The sequence below is a fragment of the Schistocerca gregaria genome, chromosome 6 (assembly GCF_023897955.1).
Source record: "Schistocerca gregaria isolate iqSchGreg1 chromosome 6, iqSchGreg1.2, whole genome shotgun sequence".
NCBI classification, from domain to species: domain Eukaryota; kingdom Metazoa; phylum Arthropoda; class Insecta; order Orthoptera; family Acrididae; genus Schistocerca; species Schistocerca gregaria.
In genome coordinates, this window is record NC_064925.1 from 246,595,599 (window position 1) to 246,619,356 (window position 23,758).

The 23,758-nt window shown below is 45.9% G+C and overlaps 1 protein-coding gene across 4 annotated transcripts in view; it reads right to left on the bottom strand.

Annotated features, from left to right (window-relative positions):
* The window catches only part of LOC126278363 (uncharacterized), an 830,119-nt gene that overhangs the window by 589,995 nt on the left and 216,366 nt on the right, over positions 1–23,758 (bottom strand). The window lies entirely within an intron of this gene.

The window sequence follows — 23,758 nt, forward strand, 5'->3', positions numbered from 1 at the left end:
TCATCCCATCTACTTGCCACTGTAATATATTCTTACCACATTACTCATATTCTTGAACTAATGTATAGCATGAGGATTGGCAAGACTACAGAAAGAGAACACACACTACAATGACCAGACGAAAAGTTCTTCATTTTGTGAAAAAAAAAGCGGCATGAGGGAGATTTGAACATAGATCTCCCGCGTTACAGTCCAACATCATGGCCACACAACCGCGACATCATTATTCTCACAGTTCGTTCGATGTTGCACATATTCATCTTGAACCGTTCACTGTATCTATTTCTCTTCTTTTTTCACAATTCAGTATACCATCTGGCTGTTTTTGACGCTCGATATGTGTTCAGTTTTTCTCGGTCTGCCCACTGGGCCATTTTACCACTACATCAGAGGGGGGTTTCCCTTGCGAGAGCTGTGCCGTGCCTGTTTTGCGGGCAGAACGCGCTGACGTGCGGGAACTCTGCTGCTCTGCCGGGCCTCCGCTCCGTCTCTATTGTGTGCAGTGTGCGGCGAGCCTCAAATGGCGCACACCGCCGCGCTCACAACCTTCCGGCCAGGATTATTAGCATATTGACGATATTACTCCCTCTTAGCGCTGTACAAAAATTTGAGACTAAGTTAATTTCTTGCACTAAATTTCCTTCGCCGACTGGACCACTTGAGAATGGGAGGGACGGCACGAACTGGCAGTGCAGCGGCGGCCGGCCTTCCAGAGGCACGTGGGCCAGAGGAGCCCGGCAGCGCTCGGCTAGCCGGCCGGTCCGTCCCTCCGCCCTTGGCGCGCGCGGGCCGGGCTGTTTGCATCCAGAGTGACGAGATGCCTCGAACGATACCGACGCCCCGCCGCCCGCTGCCCCACGCCCCTACTCTCTGCTCGCTGGCTGCGACGTATCTCCCTCCACAATCTGTCATGCAAAATGTACGACATTCCCTTTGTTTGCGCGGCCTTCCAGTTCAACACGACCGCACGCAGAGTCGGACTAACTGTATTCCGCTCTCGCTATCTCAATAACCGCGGAATGTGGCACAAACATATTCCGTGGCCCGGTGCAAGGTGAGGTGAAAAGATTAAGGACTTTCATAAAGAACACGCAACACTCTCTCGTTCCCGTGTCACTGCACGCGCAGCACCACTGATCCTATTTGCGTGCAGTGGTTAAGACGCCGGACGCTTGCTGTAGGTGAACGGGTTTGGATCTCTCCTCTCACGAACCTGATTTAGGCTTTCGCAGCTTTTCCAGAATCACTTCATGCAAATGCGTTAATACAACTTGGGCTTCTCTCTCACTGTCCATTTCAGAAATGTCCTCCGTATGTCGTCATCTTACCTCTCACCGCAAGAAACAGCCGGAAACGTAACTGCTTTTACGTCAGAGGTACAACATTGTAACGGAAATACGTAAAATGCGATATTACTTGTAAGTCTCCCTCGCTCCATATCTCTATCTCTCTCTCTCTCTCTCTCTCTCTCTCTCTCTCTCTCTCTCTCTCTCTCTCTCTCACACACACACACACACACACACACACACACACACACACAGAGCCGGCCGCGGTGGTCTCGCGGTTCTAGGCGCGCAGTCCGGAACCGTGCGACTGCTACGGTCGCAGGTTCGAATCCTGCCTCGGGCATGGATGTGTGTGATGTCCTTAGGTTAGTTAGGTTTAAGTAGTTCTAAGTTCTAGGGGACTGATGACCACAGCAGTTGAGTCCCATAGTGCTCAGAGCCATTTGAACACACACACATATTACGACCATTTCCCACCGCGAAACTCAACGGCACCAAAGCATGAAACAGAGGCGAATAGGGCAGTCATTGTGGTGATTATGGATCTACACGTACATGAGTACTCGGCACTTCACAATTAAGTGCCAGCAGAGCATTCATTGGACCACATTAAAGCTATTTCTCTAGCGTTCTACTCTCTAAGAGCGTGCGGGAAAACGAACACTTAAACCCTTCCTTGCGATCTTGATTTCTAATACGTTTCCTTTAGTTTACGTCGATGGTCACAAACTTTTTGTTAACAGATTACCGGTTTCGGTCTTTAATGACCATCATCATCAGATATCCATAGTGCTACGTGGTGCTATCGCTGCCTCATAACCTTACTGCTGCATAGGGCGTCTCCAAATGCAGTCAGTTTTTTTGAAACATTTAACTTAATAATCTCTGTTAATTGACATTGTTTGCAAATATAATCTGGGCTTTTTATCGCTTGTATATGCTGTCGACGTTTTGACAGTTAAACTAACAACTAATCCAACGATGCTAGAAACTTGTTACATATACGGGTCACTATTTTTTCCCAACGATGTCGCAGCTTGTGAAAGCTTGATTTCTGTTATTTTATTAAAATCATCATCTCTTCGTATGTAGCTGGGCGCCAAGAATATATTTTCGCTTTCGGGGAAGAAAGTTGGTGATCCTGCCGCACCGAAAAGTGCGTTTGTTGTAATGATTGCCACACCAATGCGCTTGTCATATCCGTGGCACTCTTCCCCCTATTTCTTTGCCCTTTTTCGATGTCCTCCGTTAATCCTATCTAATACGGATCCCACGCCTCGCACGAGTATTCCAGAATGGACAGACAAGCCTATTGTAATTTAGGTTATTCGTAACTGTAAACCTTAAGTATTTAGTTGAACTGATAGCCTATAGATTTGGGTGATCTATTACACATTTTCATCACTTAGATTCAATTGCCATTTTTCGTACCATATAGATATTTTGTCTACATCATTTTGATATTACTCATATTGCCATCTGTTCCTGATTCGAATTCTGGAACATTTACTTCGTCTTCTTTGGTGAAGGACTCTCGGTTCAAAAGTGGCTACAAGCACTATGGGACTTAACATGTGAGGTCATCAGTCCTATAGACTTAGAACTACTTAAACCTAACTAACCTAAGGACATCACACACATCCATGTTCGAGGCAGGATTCGAACTTGCGACCGTAGCAGTCGCACGGTTCCGGACTGCGCGCCTAGAACCGCGAGACCATCGCGGCCGGCGACAGATTTTCGCTGTGGAAACTATGAAACTATCTCTCACTGAATATCCCGCTAAATTTCGATCTTCTGTAATACTTGGCCAATCTTGGGGATATTGCGTTCTGTTAAGTTTGGCACGCTTAATTCGCTACTTCTACAACAGTATTCGGACATGTTTTGTGTACCTTGGGGGATCAGTACCAGCTCTTATTAATTTACTTGGTATGTATCTCTCAACTGCCGTAGGTAATACTTTTTTTTGAATCTCAACAACATATGGTCTACGCTTACATAGATTGGAAGAAGTGAAGACTGTCTCACACAAAGGCGTCAAGCGAATTTTTCCTGCTTCCTTAAAATATATTTTGGCAGCGGACAGCAAATGACGAAATCCACTGGCTTAAGTGGCTTTCAGAAAGGTCACATTCTTATGACTCGGCACCTTGGAAAGAGTATCTGCGATTTAGCAAGTTGCTTGACTGTTTGTGAGCTACTGTCGTTAGCATGTATGGAAAGTGGTAAAAGGCCGGTGAAACCACAAGCTCTCGTCAGCTTTCGTGACCAGAGCCGCTACTTCTGAATCAAGTAGCTCCTCATTTGGCCTCACAAGAGCTGAGTGCACCTGCTTGACAGCAGTACTCGGTAGACACCGACGATCACCCATAAATCCTAGCCAAGCCCAATAGCGCTTAATTTCCGTGATCCGACGGGAACCGTTGTTACCATTGTGGCAAGGCCACTAGCGTGTTATTAAAAGGTATCCCAATATAATTCCAGTTTAACATTTTTCATTTATTTGCAAACATTTCACTAAAGCTTGTTCTCACAGCTTGCTTGCAAATCGTATCATTACTACACAGTGACACGTTGCACTGTTGCCTAGATAGGTAGCTGCATTTCTCTGGAAAGATAGAAAAATTCTCGTTTGCAAAAGCAGCTTAAAGTAAATGATATAGCAAGCAACCGCACAGTGATTTCTTGGAGGATCACTCAGTGCAGCTCTTCATATGCTTACGGGTAAATAAGACAGAGCAGAGATAAGTTAGTCGTTGCAGATAAGAAATAATTATAGGGCTTACACGAACTTCGTGAAATAAAGTTAGCAAATTGCATTCATTCGCAAATTTTTTACGTATTCAGTAGGTACATTTTCTAACACGGCTCAGTTTCAATACGTGAGAAGTGTGTTGTGATCATTCGATGGAGAAGCCATTCTGCGTGCTGTTGATAGGTATTCTTTGTATTGAGTTTTATTTACTGATAGCCAGATTTACTTTAGAGTAACTGGCACCCTAGGTACTGAAAGTAGTTTAAATGGTTAATATTCATGTTCAAAATTAGAGCAGTACACAAGCGCGGCACTGTAATCGAAATCCGGAGCACTTCGAAAATCTGGGGCACTTGTTTTCACGCTGCTGCAGTCCAATCCACGGACGATGGCGGCTCGCCCGAGGCACAGACGGGGCCTGCATTGCTGACGATTCCAAACGACAGGTGCGGTGCGCGCATGCGCGTGCTTTCCGCTTGAAGAAAAAGTATATCCTACAAATCCACCTCCATCAGCGATGACAACTCGCAACAAATGGAATACAAATTCACCAAACACCCCGCTACGATCACCTTTAATGCTCACATTGGCTACAGCATTAACAGCAGAGCGCTCACAATGCTAATGAACGCTCAATGGTTTTCGGAGTATTCGTGACGTAAGTGCGCAGAATAAGCCTAAACTCGACCGCCAACGTTCGTGACTCCAACTACAGTAGCACACTGTCACACTACATTCTTTTACAAACATGAACGAAAATTTACAGTGATGGTAATAAGAAATATTCTTAAGTACGAGGTTTTGTCACACACAGTTCCCAAGTTCCAGCACATAGATTTCAACGTGTGGCCCTATCGCGCGAATGACATTTCTTGTTACACCACACCGACGGTCGTGTCCGCATATGACGTCATCTAGATGAACGACTGCTCGAAAAATGCACCACAACACGGACGATCGGTGGGTTGCCGTATTATGTTATAGTGGACATTCATCCGGGCTTCCATGGGATCTATAATAGCAGCAGTCGAAAGCAAAATGGCAGCTGAGGAGCATGTGAACATTTGTGCAGACGACATGCATCCTTTCATGCCTGATCTCTTCCATTAGCATAAAGATCCGTGTCACATCTACATCTACGACATTATTTTCCTATTCGCAATAAAGCGCCTGGCAGAGGGTTCAGTGAACAACCTTCAAACTGTCTCTCTACCGTTCCACTCTCGAACGGCGCGCGGGAGAAACGAGCATTTAAATTTTTCTGTGCGAGCCCTGATTTCTCTTATTTTATCGTGATGATCATTTCTCCCTGTGTAGGTGGGTGCCAACAGAATGGTGACTGAAATTTATGAGAAGATCCCATCGCAACGAAAAACGCCTTTGTTTTAATGATTGCCACTACAGTTCAAGTATCATGTCTGTGACACTATCTTCCCTATTTCGCGATAATACAAAACGAGCCGTCCTTCTTTGAGGTTTTTCGATGTCATCCGTCAGTCCCACAGGATCCCACACCGCACAGCAATACTCCAGAATAAGGAAGACAATTGTGGTGTAAGCAGTCTCTTTAGTAGGCCTTATGCACCTTCTAAGTGTTCTGCCAATGAATTAGAGTCTTTGGTTTGCTCTACCCACGACATTATCTATGTGACTGTTCCAATTCAGGTTATTTGTAATTGTAATCCCTAAGCATTTAGTTGAATTTACAGCCTTCAGATTTGTGTGATTTACCACGTAATCGAAATTTAGCGGATTTCTTTTAGTACTCATGTAAATAACTTCACACTTTTCTTTATTCAGGGTCAATTGCCACTTTTCGCACTATACAGATATCTTATCTAAATCAGTTTGCAATTCGTTTTGGTCACCTGATAACTTTACAAGACGGTAAATGACAGCATAATCTGCAATCAAACAATCTAACAGGGCTAATCAGATTGTCTCCTATATCGTTAATATAAATCAGATACCATAGATGGCCTATAACGCTTCTTTGGGGAACGCCAGATATTACTTCCGTTCTACTCGATGACTTTCCGTCTATTACTACGAACTGTGACCTTTCTGATAATAAATCACGAATCCACTCGCGTAACTGAGGCGATATTCCATAGGCATCCAGTTTGGTTAGAAGACGCTTGTGAGGAACGGTGTAGAAAGCCTTCTGGAAACCTAATAATATGGAATCAATATGACATCCTCTGTCGATGGCACTTATTACTTCATGAGTATAAAGCGCTGTTTTTTGAATCCGTGCTGACTATGTGTCATGAAATACGTTTTCTTCGAGTTAAGTCATAATGTCCGAACACAGTATATGTTCCAAAACCGTACAGCAAATCGACGTCAGCGATATGCGCCTGTAATTCAGCGAATTACTCCTATTTCCATTGGTGTGACCTGAGCAATTTTCCAGTCTTTAGGTACGGAACCTTCTGTGAGCGAGTGATTGTATATAATTGCTAAATATGGAACTAGTGTATCAGCATACTCTGAAAGGAACCTGGCTCGTATACAGTATGGACCGGAGCCCTTCCCTTTATTAAATGATTTAAGGTGCTTTGCTACACCGAGGATATCTACTTCTGTGTTTCTCGTCTTGGCAGTTGTTCTTGCGCCATTGGACAATTCCTATCCTCCCCTGACCTAATTACCAAGTTGGTTTTATCCACCGACCCAGGGGCACGTACTGTTAGCAAATAAACAGATTGTAATAATACTCAGCAGGTATATTCTTTGAGCTAAAAAATTCTTTTTTTGAATGGAACAATGACATTAACAAATTAAAAGTAAAGTAAATTAGAATGCCAGTGTTGTCTGTTGCAGGACTGTAGTGCGTATCGTTTACGTGATATCCTATTTTAAAAAGCTTCCACACCGACACTCGTTTGTGCCATTCAACTTGCGTAGTTGCTAGCTACGACGTTGTCTTTGTTTGTTTACAATGTGATTGTGTGTTCCTTAACTGCATTGCGACTTACTGTCAATTAGTACGTGACAGTCCAAGCAGAAGGTCGTGAGTGGAGGAAGGCAAGCCGGCTGCTGTGGCCGAGCTGTTCTAGGCGCTTTAGTCCGGAACCGCGCGACTGCTACGGTCGCAGGTTCGAATCCTGCCTCGGGCATGGACGTGTGTGATGTCCTTAGGTTAATTAGGTTTAAGTAGTTCTAAGTTCTAGGGGACTGATGACTTCAGATGCTAAGTCCCATACTGCTCAGAGCCATTTGAACCATTTGGAGGAAGGCATTTATCGACACAGAAAAAGCCGAAATGTTCATGATGTATGGAGAGCGTAGGATTAATGCAGTTGTATGGAGTATGCGACAAGACATCCCAATAGACGTCAACTGCCTCGGCAATTATTTATCAATCCCTTCAGCCAGTTAGGTGAAAGTGGTATATATATATATAGAGAGAGAGAGAGAGAGAGAGAGAGAGAGAGAGAGAGAGAGAGAGAGAGCTGTATGAAAACGATTATGTCTATTGCATTAACTTCTGTACATGGCAATAGACGACAGTCCAGATGTATCATTTACCTTGTTTAGTGATGAAACCACATTTACCAATCATGGCCAGGTAAATCGCAGAAACATGCACTCTTGGTCTGCTGGCAATTCCCGTTGGCCTCGTCAGGTGGAATGTCGGCGTCCATGAAATGTAAACGTGTGCTTTAATATAGCGAACCATCCGCTCATAGACCCTGTTTTCGTGGACACAACACAGAACGCACACAACAATGGCAGCCTCCTAATAGACGCTTGACGACGTTCCTCTGCAGACTAGGAGGAACCTGTGGCACCAACACGATGACTGTCCAGCACATAGTGCACGAAGTACTACAGCATGCCTTCACGACTTGTTCCCAAATCACTGTATTGGACGCAGAGTACCTGTACCTTGGCCGGTCCATTCCCATGATTTGACGCCCATTGACTTCCTTGCCTGGGGAAAGTTGAAAAAAGCTGTCTACAATGACGTACCAACTACACCCGATGATATGCAACGGCGTATTGCTGCATCCTGTTCGGAAATCTCTGCTTAAATGCTAGCACGTGTGCAGCAGTCATTCCAAACGAGACTGGAAGCGTGTATCCTCGCTGCCGGTGATCAATTCGAACACAATCTTGATAGTCGATTGCCTCGTTACTGGTCAGAATCCACATAAGTAGTGTATAAGCTTGTGTTCAGTGTGCGTTACCACAGGTATTGTGCAAGTGTCGGTTTGGGGACTTCTTAAAAACACAAAATCTCGTTAACGACTCGCACTAGAATCGTGCAACAAACACCACTGACATTCTAATTTACCCTGCTTTTAGTTTGTTGATGCCAACAGGCATTGTTCCATATAAAAAGTACATGTTTGGACAAAAGAATACACTTTATTATTACAATATGTTGCTTAGCTAACACTACTAACCCAATATTATCAATCTAGTATGTGAAAACCGCAAATCAACAGCACTTTCCATTTCTGCAATACCTGCGGTGCAAGTTTTACAAGTTTTAGGGGATTCACTCTATATATCAAGAACCAATAAGTTGATGAAAGGGTGGACGAGTAGGGGGAAGTTGAGTAACAGACGTATCAGTCGAGAGAGAGAGAGACTATAGACTACAGTTAGAGAGAGGCTATAGACTACTTTTTGTGAAACTGTAACACTCGGAAGAAACGGTATGCGTCACTCCAAAGCCGCACGATGTATAGAACAGTGGAACAATAATAAGTGATTAAGATTTAGCAGAGGCGGAGTGCGCACTGACGCACCAGCCGTCCTGTTTTATGTGCCCGAGTAGATCACTGTTAGTCAACGGCCAGCGCAGAGCCGTCAAAATTAGGGGGGATGCGCATGCCACCGCCTCGTTGGCGTGTAAGGGAGCATATCAACTTTGGAGTTGGAAGAATCAGAACGACTGGTCTCTGGAAAATGGGCTCGTCTTACCGAGATATTGCAGGTTGTACGTAGCAATGCATGTGGAACCAGTGAATACAAGAGTGTTGCACATAGAGACGAGGAAATATCGGGCGGCACAACGTGACCACAGCGCTGGATGACTATCTTGTCCAAGTGGCCATAACCGATATAGCAGCTTACTCCATAGCATTCACTCGAATGGGAGTACTAGACTGATACTGGTAGTACCGAGTACACAAAGTAAAAAGGGATAGTGCACTGGCGGAGCTCTCATTTGTACTCAGGTGATTCATGTGAAAAGATTTCCGACGTGATTGTGTCCGAACGACGAGAGCGGACAGGAGCTCGACGCATGGGGCACTGTTTCGGAAAGAGTTAGGGAATTCAGTATTCCGAGATCCACAGTGTCAAGAGCGTGCTGACAATACCAAATTTCAGACATTACCTCTCACCACAGACAACACAGCGGTCAACTCTCACCACAGACAACACAGCGGTCAACGGCTTCCACTTAACAACCGAGAGCAGAGCAGCGTCGTTTGCGTAGGTGTGTCAGCGCTATCAGAGAAGCAACAATGCGTGAAATCGAATGTATGCGTTAGGACAGTACGGCGAAATGTTGCGCTAATGGACTGTGGCAGCGGACGACCGACGCGAGTGCTCTTGCTAACTGCACGACATCGCCTGCAACGCCTCTGCTGCGCTCGTGACCGTATCGGTTGGACTGTAGGCAACTGGAAAACCGTAGCCTAATCAGATGAATCCCGATTACAGTTGGTAAGAGCTGACGGTAGCATTCGAGAGTGGCGCAGACCCCACGAAGTCATGGAGCCAAGTTATCAACAAGGCACTGTGCAAGCTGGAGGTGGCTCCATAATGGTATGGGCTGTGTTTACATGGAATGGACTGTGTCCTCTAGTCTCAATGAACCGATTATTGACTAGAAATGGTCATGTTCCGCTACTTGAAGACCATTTGCAGCCATTCATGGATTTCGTGTTCCCAACCAATGACAGAATTTTTATGGACGACAACGTTCCATGTTACCAGGCCACAGTTGTTCGCGATGGGCTTGTAGAGCACTCAGGACAATTCGAAAGAATAATTTGGCCATCCAGATCAGCCGACATGAGTTCCATCGAACATTTATGGGACATAATCGAGAGGTGTACAAAATCCTACACCAGCAACTTTCGCAACTATGAATGACTATAGAGGCAGATGGCTCGGTATTTCGGGGAAGGGGGTGAGGGCTTCCAACGACGTATTCAGTGCGTGCTACGACGAATTGCTGCACCACGCTCTGCAAAGGACGTCCGACGCGTTATTAGGCTTTTGTCACCCCAGTCTACAACGGGCGCTAGACATATCTGCGTCGACGGCCTGGGGTGTTCTGTTGGCGACAGGACTTGTGGCACGCATACAACTGCGACGTCTTCCATTGACCAAAAACTGCCAACGCCTCAGACCGCTACGGGAACTTCCGCTCCATCACTGGCGTGCTGAGTGACAAAATTTAGCGTTTTCGGGCGAGTTCGCTACATCTTATCCTGCACTGATGACGGCGTACACGCTATGCGCTACCGTAGAGACAGCTATCAGGCAGGCTGAGCTCTTAAACGGCATAACAGACACAAGCTAAGAGTGATGATCTGCGGCGCCTTGGCTATAACACGCGATCTCGTCTCCTACGCTCAGACAGATGTCTTAAGAGTCCGAGATACTGTGCATCCCGTAGCCGGCTCCATAAGACGACGGGTGCCACCGCTCCTTTGACCTGTACGTTCGCCTGACATGTCAACCCATGGAAAATATCTGGGATATAATCAATTAGCAACTTTTTCTGCTCAGATCCTGCTGCAACCACCGTCGGTGTTTTGTGGACACGCCTACAAACAGCTGACTGTGTGTTGTACAGCGGCACCTCCAAGCACTCTAATTTGATGCCACGACGTGTAGAGGATCTGAATGCAGCAAGTTGCGGCTTCACACTGCACTGAATTATCACGGTCAAAGTGCAACTGCAGGTCTGTAATTTTAATCGCTCGTATGTGCCAAAGTCCTAATAAGTGGAAATAATTTCACTGAAATCACAAGTCTCACTTTCGCGTTGCAGTTTTCACATATATAGGAACCGTGAAGTGGAAGACTTTTTGAGGGACATATATATCCATACCGCAAGGAGAAAATAACTGGATCGCTACATCGCAAAAGCGCCTTAGTAATTCCATCGCAGTTTCGAGAAAACTAACAATAACGTAATCACAATAACGTAATTACACTTCAATCACTCTTTCTCTCTGCCTGAAAAAATATAGGTAATGTGCAATATTGATGTGAATATCAATGTTCGTTTCACATTGTGAAAAGAAATTGTGCACATATAAAAGTTTTAACTTCGGTGACTGAAGTCCTTTTAGTACATTTCGGGATTTCCTGTAGTAGTTACTGTATTTTTTCCTTAATAAATGCGTTCAGCAATGGCTGTAATAATAACTAACAGTTACTAATGTACCACAAAAATTGCAATAGCGCTGTATGTAAAATGCACCGTATTACTGATAAAAAAATTTGATTTTCTTGTCTCTTGGAACACTTTCATGGTAAGTTTCAGCTGGAACACAAGTCGTCTTTTAAAACCGCTGCCCGTCTTGGAATCTAGCATACCTATGTCAACAGATTCTTTTACAATAATTTTTTGGCGAGTTCGTGTATCGTATAGAACCTGTCATGCTTCCCAAGTTCTCCTTTAACAATGCTAAAATTCATCTCACAAGGACAGGGAAACAGTGTTCGATTTTCTCAAACCGGTTACAGTCAACCAGTGTCCATCAAACACCCGATGCAACATGATTTTCTTCTGTCCTCCATAGCAGTCGGAATGTAAGTGTAATTCAGTGATTGATGGGGGAACGCTCTGCAGAAATTTATACAAGAAAGTGCATACTTCGTTCAACTTGATACACATACTGTACACACACACACACACACACACACACACACATACGTACATACACACAATATGCAACAGTTTTTGAATGTCATGAATAAAACATTTGAGCTGTCAAATATCGCAAATAAAATGTATCCTGGACGGAACATTTTGCACGTAATCAACTAATAGCAGGTACATGGAGCTTGTCTGTCCTTTCAGCTACTTCTGTGAGCTTTTTTAGTATAAAAGTTTTGTGCCCTTCTTTCGTAAACCATTAGCTTTCCAATGCCACATCGCGTTGCATGTTGCCTGATACCTGCTCTTGTTTCTACTGGAAAGGCTCCCTTGACAGACTAGAAGATCTTCAGTCACTGAAAGAAGTCCGTACTGCACATTATATGCGTTCTGCAGCGTCTATCCTCCCGTGACCACGCCTTCTAGCACTGCAAGATGCGGCTACCTGTCTGCAACACGTCAAAGTGCTTAACTCCATTTTCGATGCTTCCTGACTGAGGCCCTTTTAGCAGGCGGTGATTCAATTATTGGCGTGATTAAGGTTTCGTATTTGTACAGGAACACACACTCGCACGCACGCACAAACACTAGGTTTTCTTTTCCGTCACGCACGCATGCAGAAGAGGGCTGGCCAGCATGACGGATGCAGAGAGGGGAAAGAGCAGCCGTGATAAATACGGCATGTTTACGGACAAAAAGGCGAGCGCATCTGCCGGCCAGGTGCTGCGGATAGCTTCTTTTATTTTTCGCGGCCTTGTGGTGCACCGCCCAGAATGCAAGCTGTTGCGGCTGCAAGCGATACGGAATTCCTAGACGGCGCTCCGCCGATTGCCAACAAGCAATGGCGCAGCCTTTACTTCAGTCCATAGCTCACAGCAATCATCAGCGACCTTGCAGAACGCATTAGTAATAAAAGGGGAACGGTTCGGGCGCTTCCAACATCGGTGAGGGTACAGCAAGAATGGGTGCGAACTACCGAACTAGCAGGTATTCTCTTACATCCGACATCGACTGCGACCGCTGTGTCATTCTAAATGAATTGCTTTACACGAAAACTATTTTGTTAAGTACACTCCTGGAGAACACATTGACACCGGTGTGTCAGACCCACCATACTTGCTCCGGACACTGCGAAAGGGCTGTACAAGCAATGGTCACACGCACGGCACAGCGGACACACCAAGAACAGCGGTGTTGGCCGTCGAATGGCGCTAGCTACGCAGCATTTGTGAACCGCCGCCGTCAGTGTCAGCCAGTTTGCCGTGGCATACGGAGCTCCATCGCAGTCTTTAACACTGGTAGCATGCCGCCACAGCGTGGACGTGAACCGTATGAGCAGTTGACGGACTTTGAGCGAGGGCGTATAGTGGGCATGCGGGAGGCCGGGTGGACGTACCGCCGAATTGCTCAACACGTGGGGCGTGAGGTCTCCACAGTACATCGATGTTGTCCCCAGTGGTCGGCGGAAGGTGCACGTGCCCGTCGACCTGGGACCGGACCGCAGCGACGCACGGATGCACGGGTGCACGCCAAGACCGTAGGATCCTACGCAGTGCCGTAGGGGACCGCACCGCCACTTCCCAGCAAATTAGGGACACTGTTGCTCCTGGGGTATCGGCGAGGACCATTCGCAACCGTCTCCATGAAGCTGGGCTACGGTCCCGCACACCGTTAGGCCGTCTTCCGCTAACGCCCCAACATCGTGCAGCCCGCCTCCAGTGGTGTCGCGACAGGCGTGAATGGAGGGACGAATGGAGACGTGTCGTCTTCAGCGATGAGAGTCGCTCCTGCCTTGGTGCCAATGATGGTCGTATGCGTGTTTGGCGCCGTGCAGGTGAGCGCCACAATCAGGACTGCATACGACCGAGGCACACAGGGCCAACACCCGGCATCATGGTTGTGGGGAGCGATCTCCTACACTGGCCGTACACCTCTGGTGATCGTCGAGGGGACACTGAATAGTGCACGGTACATCCAAACCGTCATCGAACCCATCGTTCTACCATTCCTAGACCGGCAAGGGAACTTGCTGTTCCAACAGGAGAATGCACGTCCGCATGTATCCCGTGCCACCCAACGTGCTCTAGAAGGTGTAAGTCAACTACCCTGGCCAGAAAGATCTCCGGATCTGTCCCCCATTGAGCATGTTTGGGACTGGATGAAGCGTCGTCTCACGCGGTCTGCACGTCCAGCACGAACGCTGGTCCAACTGAGGCGCCAGGTGGAAATGGCATGGCATGCCGTTCCACAGGACTACATCCAGCATCTCTACGATAGCAGCCTGCATTGCTGCGAAAGGTGGATATACACTGTACTAGTGCCGACATTGTGCATGCTCTGTTGCCTGTGTCTATGTGCCTGTGGTTCTGTCAGTGTGATCATGTGATGCATCTGACCCCAGAAATGTGTCAATAAAGTTTCCCCTTCCTGGGACAATGAATTCACGGTGTTCTTATTTCAATTTCCAGGAGTGTATTTGAAACTGTTTTGAAATTTTTTAAAGAAATGGCAGACTTTACAATTTATTACTGATAAAGCCTTTTAAAATACGATAACCTTAGCAGAGTGTGTTATTTCACCAGCACCTCGAGGCCCCTACTTCCACGATAACGTTTTTAGAATAACATGTGTACTCGAGTTGTTGCTTGAGAATCGCCCTAACTGACGGTTCATCCTTATTCTGGGCTTCCTGTGCATCTTCAAATAGGCCATCAATCGGCAATGGAGCAGCTTCGATAGTGGCATATCCGTGCATGAAAACTGCGTGATCTCGTACAGCATCGGGCATTATTGCAGAATATTGTGCACCGCCGCACGGTAGAAAAATGACCTTCCATTAACAACGCGCAAATCTGCTTACACAAATACATATGAACTCGTTAACTATACCATTAAGATAGTAGGACAGTTATTTATAAATTTGGAGCCACACAGAGGAAATTTTGTATCCAACGATAACGGATAACATCGGCAGTAAGTTAGTTTTAAGTCTATATACGTCATTACACAGGATAAAAATATCATAAACATTCCAGTTAGTTTTATCCTGACAGCCATTCAGGGATGGCTGGAGGACAAATGTATGGATGTACAGGCATATATCACTAGGGGTAAGATAGATACTGCCTACACGAAAATTAAAGAGACCTTTGGAAAAAAGAGAACCACTTGTATGAATATCAAGAGCTCAGATGGAAAACCAGTTCTAAGCAAAGAAGGGAAAGCAGAAAGGTGGAAGGAGTATATAGAGGGTCTATACAAGGGCGATGTACTTGAGGGCAACGTTACGGAAATGGAAGAGGACGTACGTGAAGATGAAATGGGAGATACGATACTGCGTGAAGAATATGACAGACCACTGAAAGACCTAAGTCGAAACAAGCCCCCGGGAGTAGACAACATTCCATTAGAACTACAAATAGCCTTGGGAGAGACAGCTATGACAAAATTCTACCATCTGGTGAGCAAGTTGTATGAGACAGGCGAAATACTCTCAGACTTCAAGAAGAATATAATAATTCCAATCCCAAAGAAAGCAGATATTCACACATGTGAAAATTACCGAACTATTAGTTTAATAAGTCACGGCTGCAAATTTCTTACACGAATTCTTTACAGATGAATAGAAAAACTGGTAGAAGGCGACCTCGGGGAAGATTAGTTCGTATTCCGCAGAAATGTTTGAACACGTGAGACAATACTGATCCTACGACTTATCTTAAACGATAAATTAAGGAAAAGCAAACCTACGTTTATAGCATTTGTGGACTTAGAGAAAGCTTTTGACAATGTTGACTGCAATACACTCTTTTCAAATTCTGAAGGTGGCATGGGTAAAACACAGGGAGCAAAAGGCTATGTATAATTTGTATAGAAACCAAATGGCAGTTTTAAGACTCGAGGGGCATGAACGGGAAGCAGTAGTTGGGAAGGAAATGAGACAGGTTTGTAGCCTATCCCCGATGTTATTCAATATGTATATTGAGCAAGCAGTAAAGAAAACAAAAGAAAAATTTGGAGTAGGAATTAAAATCCATGCAGAAGAAATAAAAACTTTGAGGTTCGCCGATGACATTATAATTTTGTCAGAGACAACAAAAGACCTGGAAGAGCAGTTGAACGGAATGAACAGTGTCTTGAAAGCAGTAGATGAGTTGTGCTATTTGGGGAGCAAAATAACTGATGATGGTCGAAGTAGAGAGGATATAAAATGTAGACTTGCAATGGCAAGAAAAGCGTTTCTGAAGAAGAGAAATTTGTTAACATCGAGTTTGGATTTAAGTGTCAGGAAGACATTTCTGAAAGTATTTGTATGGAGTGTAGCCATGTATGGAAATGAAACATGGACGATAAATAGTTTAGACAAGAAGAGAATAGAAGTTTTCGAAATGTGGTGCTACAGAACAGTGCTAAGATTAGATGGGTAGATCACTAACCAATGAGGAGGTACCTAAGAGAATCGGGGGGAAGAGGAATTTGTGGCACAACTTGACTATAATAAGGGATAGGTTAGCAGGACACGGATCATCAATTTAGTGATGGAGGGAAGCGTGGAAGGTAAATATCGTAGAGGGAGATGAATACACTAAGCAGATTCGGAAGGATTTTGGTAGCAGTAGTTACTTGGAGATGAAGAAGCTTGCACAGGATAGAGTAGCATGGAGAGCCGCATCAAACCAGTCTCTAGACTGGAGACCGCAATAACAACATGCAGGATCACTGTCATATACCGAACAGACCATAGAAACAGTACGTGAAAAATGTGTCGTCTTCCGATTCACTGTATACCGGCAACTGCAGCATCGGACAAGTATGCACCAGGGCGATCTACAGAGGACTTCGCAGGATCAAGCATCTTTTTCTGTTTCTGTTCCGTCCAGATTTTGAAGCGAGTTGGCCCACTGTGCGGCGGTCATAGCCTGCCTCCGCGGCATTGTCTTCCCCACAGTGCCAGGCACGTAATTCGCCCACTATTCCGGGTATGGTCCACGTCCTGGAAAAAGTACTACGCAAGACGAGTGGTCGGGTCACTGTGCAGTGTCTGCAGTACTGGAGACTCTGCGCACAGATGGAGATGCGCAACGTGGCTCTCGGTGCTCGGTACAGCGCACGGCGCTAGTCGAGCTGGGAGCAGGGGGGAGGAGAAGCGCGAGAACAGGTCCCGCCCCGCGGTCATCGACTCCGTACGCCGCCAGCTGCGCCCTGCCAACACCCGCCCATCCTCCCACTACCGCCCGCACTCTCAGCCACCAACACTGTCCCTCAAACTAACGTGTCCGTTGTAGCTCTCGCTGTCCGCCGTCCGAAGCCTAGTTATTCATATCGACTCTAAAAAGATTATAATGTTGATTACAGGCGTTCGGTAGCACCTTTATCAGCGCCCTTAAGTAATAGAACCCAGTACGTTGTCCTCGATGGTGAGTGTTCATCAGAGGTGAGGGTATCATCTGGAGTGCCCCAGGGAAGTGTGGTAGGTTCAAATGGTTCAAATGGCTCTGAGCACTATGGGACTCAACTGCTGTGGTCATCAGTCCCCTAGAACTTAGAACTACTTAAGCCTAACAAACCTAAGGACATCACACACATCCATGCCCGAGGCAGGATTCGAACCTGCGACAGTAGAAGTCGCACGGTTCCGGACTGCGCGCCTAGAACCGCAAGACCACCGCGGCCGGCAGTGTGGTAGGTCTGCTGTTGTTTTCTATCTACATAAATGATCTTTTGCATAGGATGGATAGCAATGTGCGGCTGTTTGCTGATGATGCTGTGTTGTACAGGAAGGTGTCGTCGTTGAGTGATTGTAGGAGGATACAAGATGACTTGGACAGGATTTGAGATTGGTGTAAAGAATGACAGGTAACTATAAGTATAGATACATGCAAATTAATGCAGACGAATAGGAAAAAGAATCCTGTAATGATTGAATACTCCATTAGTAGTGTAGAGCTTGACACAGTCACGTGGATTAAATATTTCGGCGTAACATTCCAGAGCGATATGAAGTGGGACAAGCATGTAATGGCAGTTGTCGGGAAGGCGGATTATCGTCTTCGGTTCATTGGTAGAATGTTGGGAAGATGTGGTTCATCTGTAAAGGAGACCGCTTATAAAACACTAATACGACCTATTCTCGAGTACTGCTCGAACGTTTGGGATCCCTATCGGGTCGGATTGGGGGAGGGCATAGAGGCAATTCAGAGGCGGGCTGCTAGATTTGTTACTGGTAGGTTTGATCATCACGCGAGTGTTACGGAAATGCTTCAGGAACTCGGGTGGGAGTCTCTAGAGGAAAGGAGGCGTTCTTTTTCTCAATCGATACTGAGGAAATTTAGAGAACCAGCATTTGAGGCTGACTGCAGTACAATTTTACTGCGCCAACTTACATTTCGCGGAAAAGACCACAAATATAAGATAAGAGAGATTAGGGCTCGTACAGAGGCATATAGGCAGTAATTTTTCCCTCGTTCCGTTTGGGAGTGGAACAGGGAGAGAAGATGCTAGTTGTGGTACGAGGTACCCTCCGCCACGCACCGTAAGGTGGATTGCGGAGTATGTATGTAGATGTAGATGAATATCAACGCTGATACGGATTCACGAGGTCAGCAGACTCTCCCCCCCCCCCCCCCCCCCCAAAGGCTTTTATATTTTCACACATTCGTACACTGATGAAATAATTATTACGCCTGACCACAGTGAAACAGTGCTGCTTGCTGCTTCGTGGCTTTGCAAGCAAATGATGCGGTAAGGAGAGTAGACTATCTGATGTGAAGTATCCAGACACGTGTTAGTGGACGTCAGTACTAGGTCTGCCCACCCTAGGCGTCTGTGACGGTTTCAACCGCTGGGAACATTTTCAGTGAGATCCAGAATGAGATTTTCACTCTGCAGCTGAGTGTGCACTGATATGAAACTTGCTGGCAGATTAAAACTGTGTCCCGGACCGAGACTCGAACTCGGGACCTTTGCCTTTCGCGGGCAAGTGCTCTACCATCTGAGCTACCCATGCACGATTCACGCCCCGTCCTCGCAGCTTTACTTCTTCCAGTACCTCGTCTCCTACCTCCCGAACTTTAAAGAAGCTCTCCTGCGAATCTCAGATGGTAGAGCACTTGCCCGAGAAAGGCAAAGGTCCCGAGTTCGAGTCTCGGTCCGGCACACAGTTTTAATCTGCCAGGAAGTTTCAGTGAGATGCCTGAACGTCCGTGGGCGAATGGCAGCACACTCTTCCTCAGGAGCCGAAACAAGAGAAGGTCGTGATGTTGGGCGCTGGGGTACGGAGAGAAGTCGACGTTGTAACTCATCCCATTGGGCTCATGTCGGGACTTTCAGCACTACACTTCATTTCAGGAATGTTACTGACCACAAACCATTGCCTCACAGATACTGTTTTTATGAGAGAGTGCATTCTCGTGCTAACACAAGCATCGTCTGTCAACAGTCCCTTTACTCTGCGTAATATACGATGTTGTAAAATGTGCACATATTGCCGGCCTGTGTGCCCGAGCGTTTCTAGGCGCTACAGTCTGGAATCGCGCGACCGCTACGGTCGCAGGTTCGAATCCTGCCTCAGGCATGGATGTGTGTGATGTCCTTAGGTTAGTTAGGTTTAAGTAGTTCTAAGTTCTAGGGGACTGATGACCTTAGATATTAAGTTCCATAGAGCTCAGAGCCATTTGAACCATCTTTTTTTGTGCACATATCCTTCTGCATTCAGGGGCAATAAGGGGACCACACTATAACCACGAAAAACGCGCCTCTACCATAACATAACATCTCCTGTACGTCAGCGTTGCCACTACACACCGTGGCAGGTAACGTTATCTATACATTTGGCAACCCCCAAATCGCACGTCGGATTAGCACAAGGTACAGTGTTATTCATCAGTCCAAATCACTCGTTGCCAGTGGTCCAGTGGCTTCGAGCTTTACATTACTTCAAGCGTCGCGTAGTATTGACTGCTGACATGTGTGGCTTATGAGTTGCCCGACCTTAGTACCCCATTATTTTCAACTCCCAACACACAGTCATTGTGCTAGATGGACTGCTATAGCACTATGGAAATCACGAATGATTCCTTCCTCAGATTCCATGCGATTTTTTTTACAGAGAATCTCCACTATGCTCGACGGTTCCTGTGCCTTAGTACATGATGTGTGCTTGGCCTTGATTTAATTGTGGTTGTTCCTCCGCGTTTCCAATTCACAATCGAATCACCAATAGTTGAGTAGGGGCATCTTTAGAAATGTTGAAATGTCCCTGATGAGTAACTCAGGTAAAATGGAAATGGGCGTTTGGCGTCATTGGTTGGGAGGCCTCATACGGGGCAGGTCCGGCCGCCTTGGTGCAAGTCTTGTCACATTCGACGCCACATTGGGCGACCTCTGCACCGGATGGGGATGAAATGATGGTGGAGACAACACAACACCCAGTCACTGAGCAGAGAAAATCCCCGACCCAGCCGGGAACCGAACCCGGACCCGTAGGACGACAATCCGTCACGCTGACCACTCAGCTATCATTTTTTTTCTTTTTTTTTATACTCCGACCGGGACTCGAACCCGGGATCTCCGTGCTCTACCATTTTTTTTACCTCTTTCTTTGTACCTTTCTTAACGATTAACCACCTCCTTTTATTGTAAAATTTATTTCCAATGTCAGGCTTACCACCTTTGCTGACATACATTTTGCTGTACTACAGCATAAATAGTGTCCACAATGCCCATATGTTGACAAATAGTGGCTAATTAGAAAATTAATTAATTAAGGAAATGAATAAAACTGAAAATGCCCAAATGAAAGACATGAAGGCATTGCGGATAGTACAAATACAAAAGAAACATGCTCCTGTAGCAATGAAATGAAATTCGTGTCGGGGGCGACACCTGCTCACGACCCGACGTTCGATAGAGCAAGAGAGCCATCTATCGACTCGTTCTCCAGACGTTCGTGTAAAACTGGGTCGTCTTCTCGAAATTAACTAAGGGTCCGTAAGTGTGATCGATGTGTTATCGGGGCGGACAGTAACTCAGGTATCACACAATGACTAATCCACGTTCGAAGCGACTGACCTCTCCTGACCGATCCATTTTGCTGTCACTGCTTCTCTACTAAACGCCACCCTCCCCGCTTTCTTTTATACTAGCGGCTCCGCCTCTCGCTACAACTACGGCTCAATTCCACATTTCATCGGGGTGTCTGGATACTTTTGATCAGACAGTGTATCGAAGCAGAGCAGAGACGAGTAGGGTAATCATTACGCCGCCGACAGAGCCGAAAATGGAAAAAAATCGATTGTCACATGCAACTTTCACAAAGGTAAGATTTTTATTGCCCAGCGCCTGGGAATCAACATCTTGGAATTTGCCAAGGTGGTCGGCAGCTCACTCGCTGCTCTCGTCAGCATCTGTGGAAAGTGGCTGAAGGACGATTACGCGAGGAGTACGGTTAGCCGACAAGGTATTGGACGCTCACTACTCGTCACAGAACGTGGAGGTCGGAGGCTTGCCCGTTCTGTAAAGCAGAACAGGTGGCGACCTGTGGCAGATTTGACGGCAGAGTGAGACGCTGGTGGAGGCACAAGTTCAGGGCACTTTGCAGATAGTGGGGCTCTGCCTCAGATAAATCCTACCTGTTCTCATATTAATGCAACGACATCGACAGTCACCGTTGCAGTAGGCACAGGATCATCCAGATCCGACTGTGGGTGTAAACGCGAAGACTTATCGGATAGCTCACGTTTCTTGCTCCACCAGGGTGATGACAGCGCCCAGATTACCTTGCGACTGGATTCGTGATTTCCTGTCAGGAAGGTCGCAGTTCGTAGTAATACACGGCAAATCATCGAGTAAAACTGAAGTGATATCAGGTGTTCCCCAGGGAAGCATCCTGGGACCTCTACTGTTCCTGATCTATATAAATGACCTGGGTGACAATCTGAGCAGTTCTCTTAGACTGTTCGCAGATGATGCTGTAATTTACCGTCTAGTAAGGTCATCCGAAGACCAGTATCAGTTGCAAAGCGATTAAGAAAAGATTGCTGTATGGTGTGTCAGGTGGCAGTTGACGCTAAATAACGAAAAGTGTGAGATTATCCACATGAGTTCCAAAAGAAATCCGTTGGAATTCGATTACTCGATAAATAGTACAATTCTCAAGGCTGTCAATTCAACTAAGTACATGGGTGTTAAAATTACGAACAACTTCAGTTGGAAGGACCACATAGATAATATTGTCGGGAAGGCGAGCCAAAGGTTGCGTTTCATTGGCAGGACACTTAGAAGATGCAACAAGTCCACTAAAGAGACAGCTTACACTACACTCGTTCGTCCTCTGTTAGAATATTGCTGCGCGGTGTGGGATCCTTACCAGGTGGGATTGACGGAGGACATCGAAAGGGTGCAAAAAAGGGCAGCTCGTTTTGTATTATCACGTAATAGGGGAGAGAGTGTGGCAGATATGATACACGAGTTGGGATGGAAGTCATTACAGCAAAAACGTTTTTCGTCGCGGCGAGACCTTTTTACGAAATTCCAGTCACCAACTTTGTCTTCCGAAGGCGAAAATATGTTGTTGAGCCCAACCTACATAGGTAGGAATGATCATCAAAATAAAATAAGAGAAATCAGAGCTCGAACAGTAAGGTTTAGGTGTTCGTTTTTCCCGCGCGCTGTTCGGGAGTGGAATAGTAGAGAGATAGTATGATTGTGGTTCGATGAACCCTCTGCCAAGCACTTAAATGTGAATTGCAGAGTTGTCATGTAGATGTAGTTGTAGATGCAGACGAACTGATACTCGCAACACGCACCGCCGCAAGGAGTCAGGCCGCTGTGGCTGGGGACAGTATTATATTATGGAGTATATTCACCTAGCGCTCCATGGGACCTGATGTAGTAATCTAAAGTATCGTGACATTTCTAGACTACGTTATTACGGAGCACATGAATCCCTTTAATGCTTTGTGTCTTCCACGACGGCTATGATATCTTGTAGCAAATAACTGTCCAAGGACAGACTCGCGCTACCGTGATCTGAGGAACGTGATAGTGAATTCATGCTGATGTCTTGGCCTCAAAATTCGCCTACTTTTAACATGATGGAACCCACCTGGGACTCTTTTGGCAGTCACCTTCGTGCCCACGAACAACCAGCCCGTAATTTACGCGAATAGCGTGACCTGTGCATGGACATCGGTGGCACATACCTCCAGAAACCTTGAGCGTAAACCTATCAAGTATATGGAGAGCCCATGCCACTCAGAATCTAATTGATCTAATCATCAGCATTTGGCATTTTGTGTTTTTTCTTTCACAGTAGTCTGCTCACCGATGCCATTGCAGATCGATATATTTCAAGCGAAAGTTCGTATCCCTTGTAATTCTTTGTGACGCCAACAGGTGTGGCACCGCAATGACCACAGGTAGAACTCTACATCAATGTGGTGCAAGGCCCCCAGCATTACCTCCAGCTTGTGTACGGAACTCGTGCCTTACTGTAATGTAGTTTGATGCTCTTTGCTTTTGTTCATTCATATTTTTGTGTTTTTAGAAACTGCTGTCGAAAATTTTAACTAATCAGAAAAAGGAAGGGAGAAATAGAACAGGAAACCGGCAAGCGAGTTAAGACTTAAAAAAGGCGACAACGAGAATGCAGCGAAGTATGCACAACAACAAACGAGGTTAGCGTCAGTTATTACTACTTTTGACCACATGTCACTGAAAAAATATCGTTACTGCTGTTAAACCATCTCAGTCGTATATGAATTGGGCAGACCAAAATCTCATCATTTTGACAGTGCCTCAAAAAAATGGTTCAAATGGCTCTGAGCACTATGGGACTTAACATCGATGGTCACC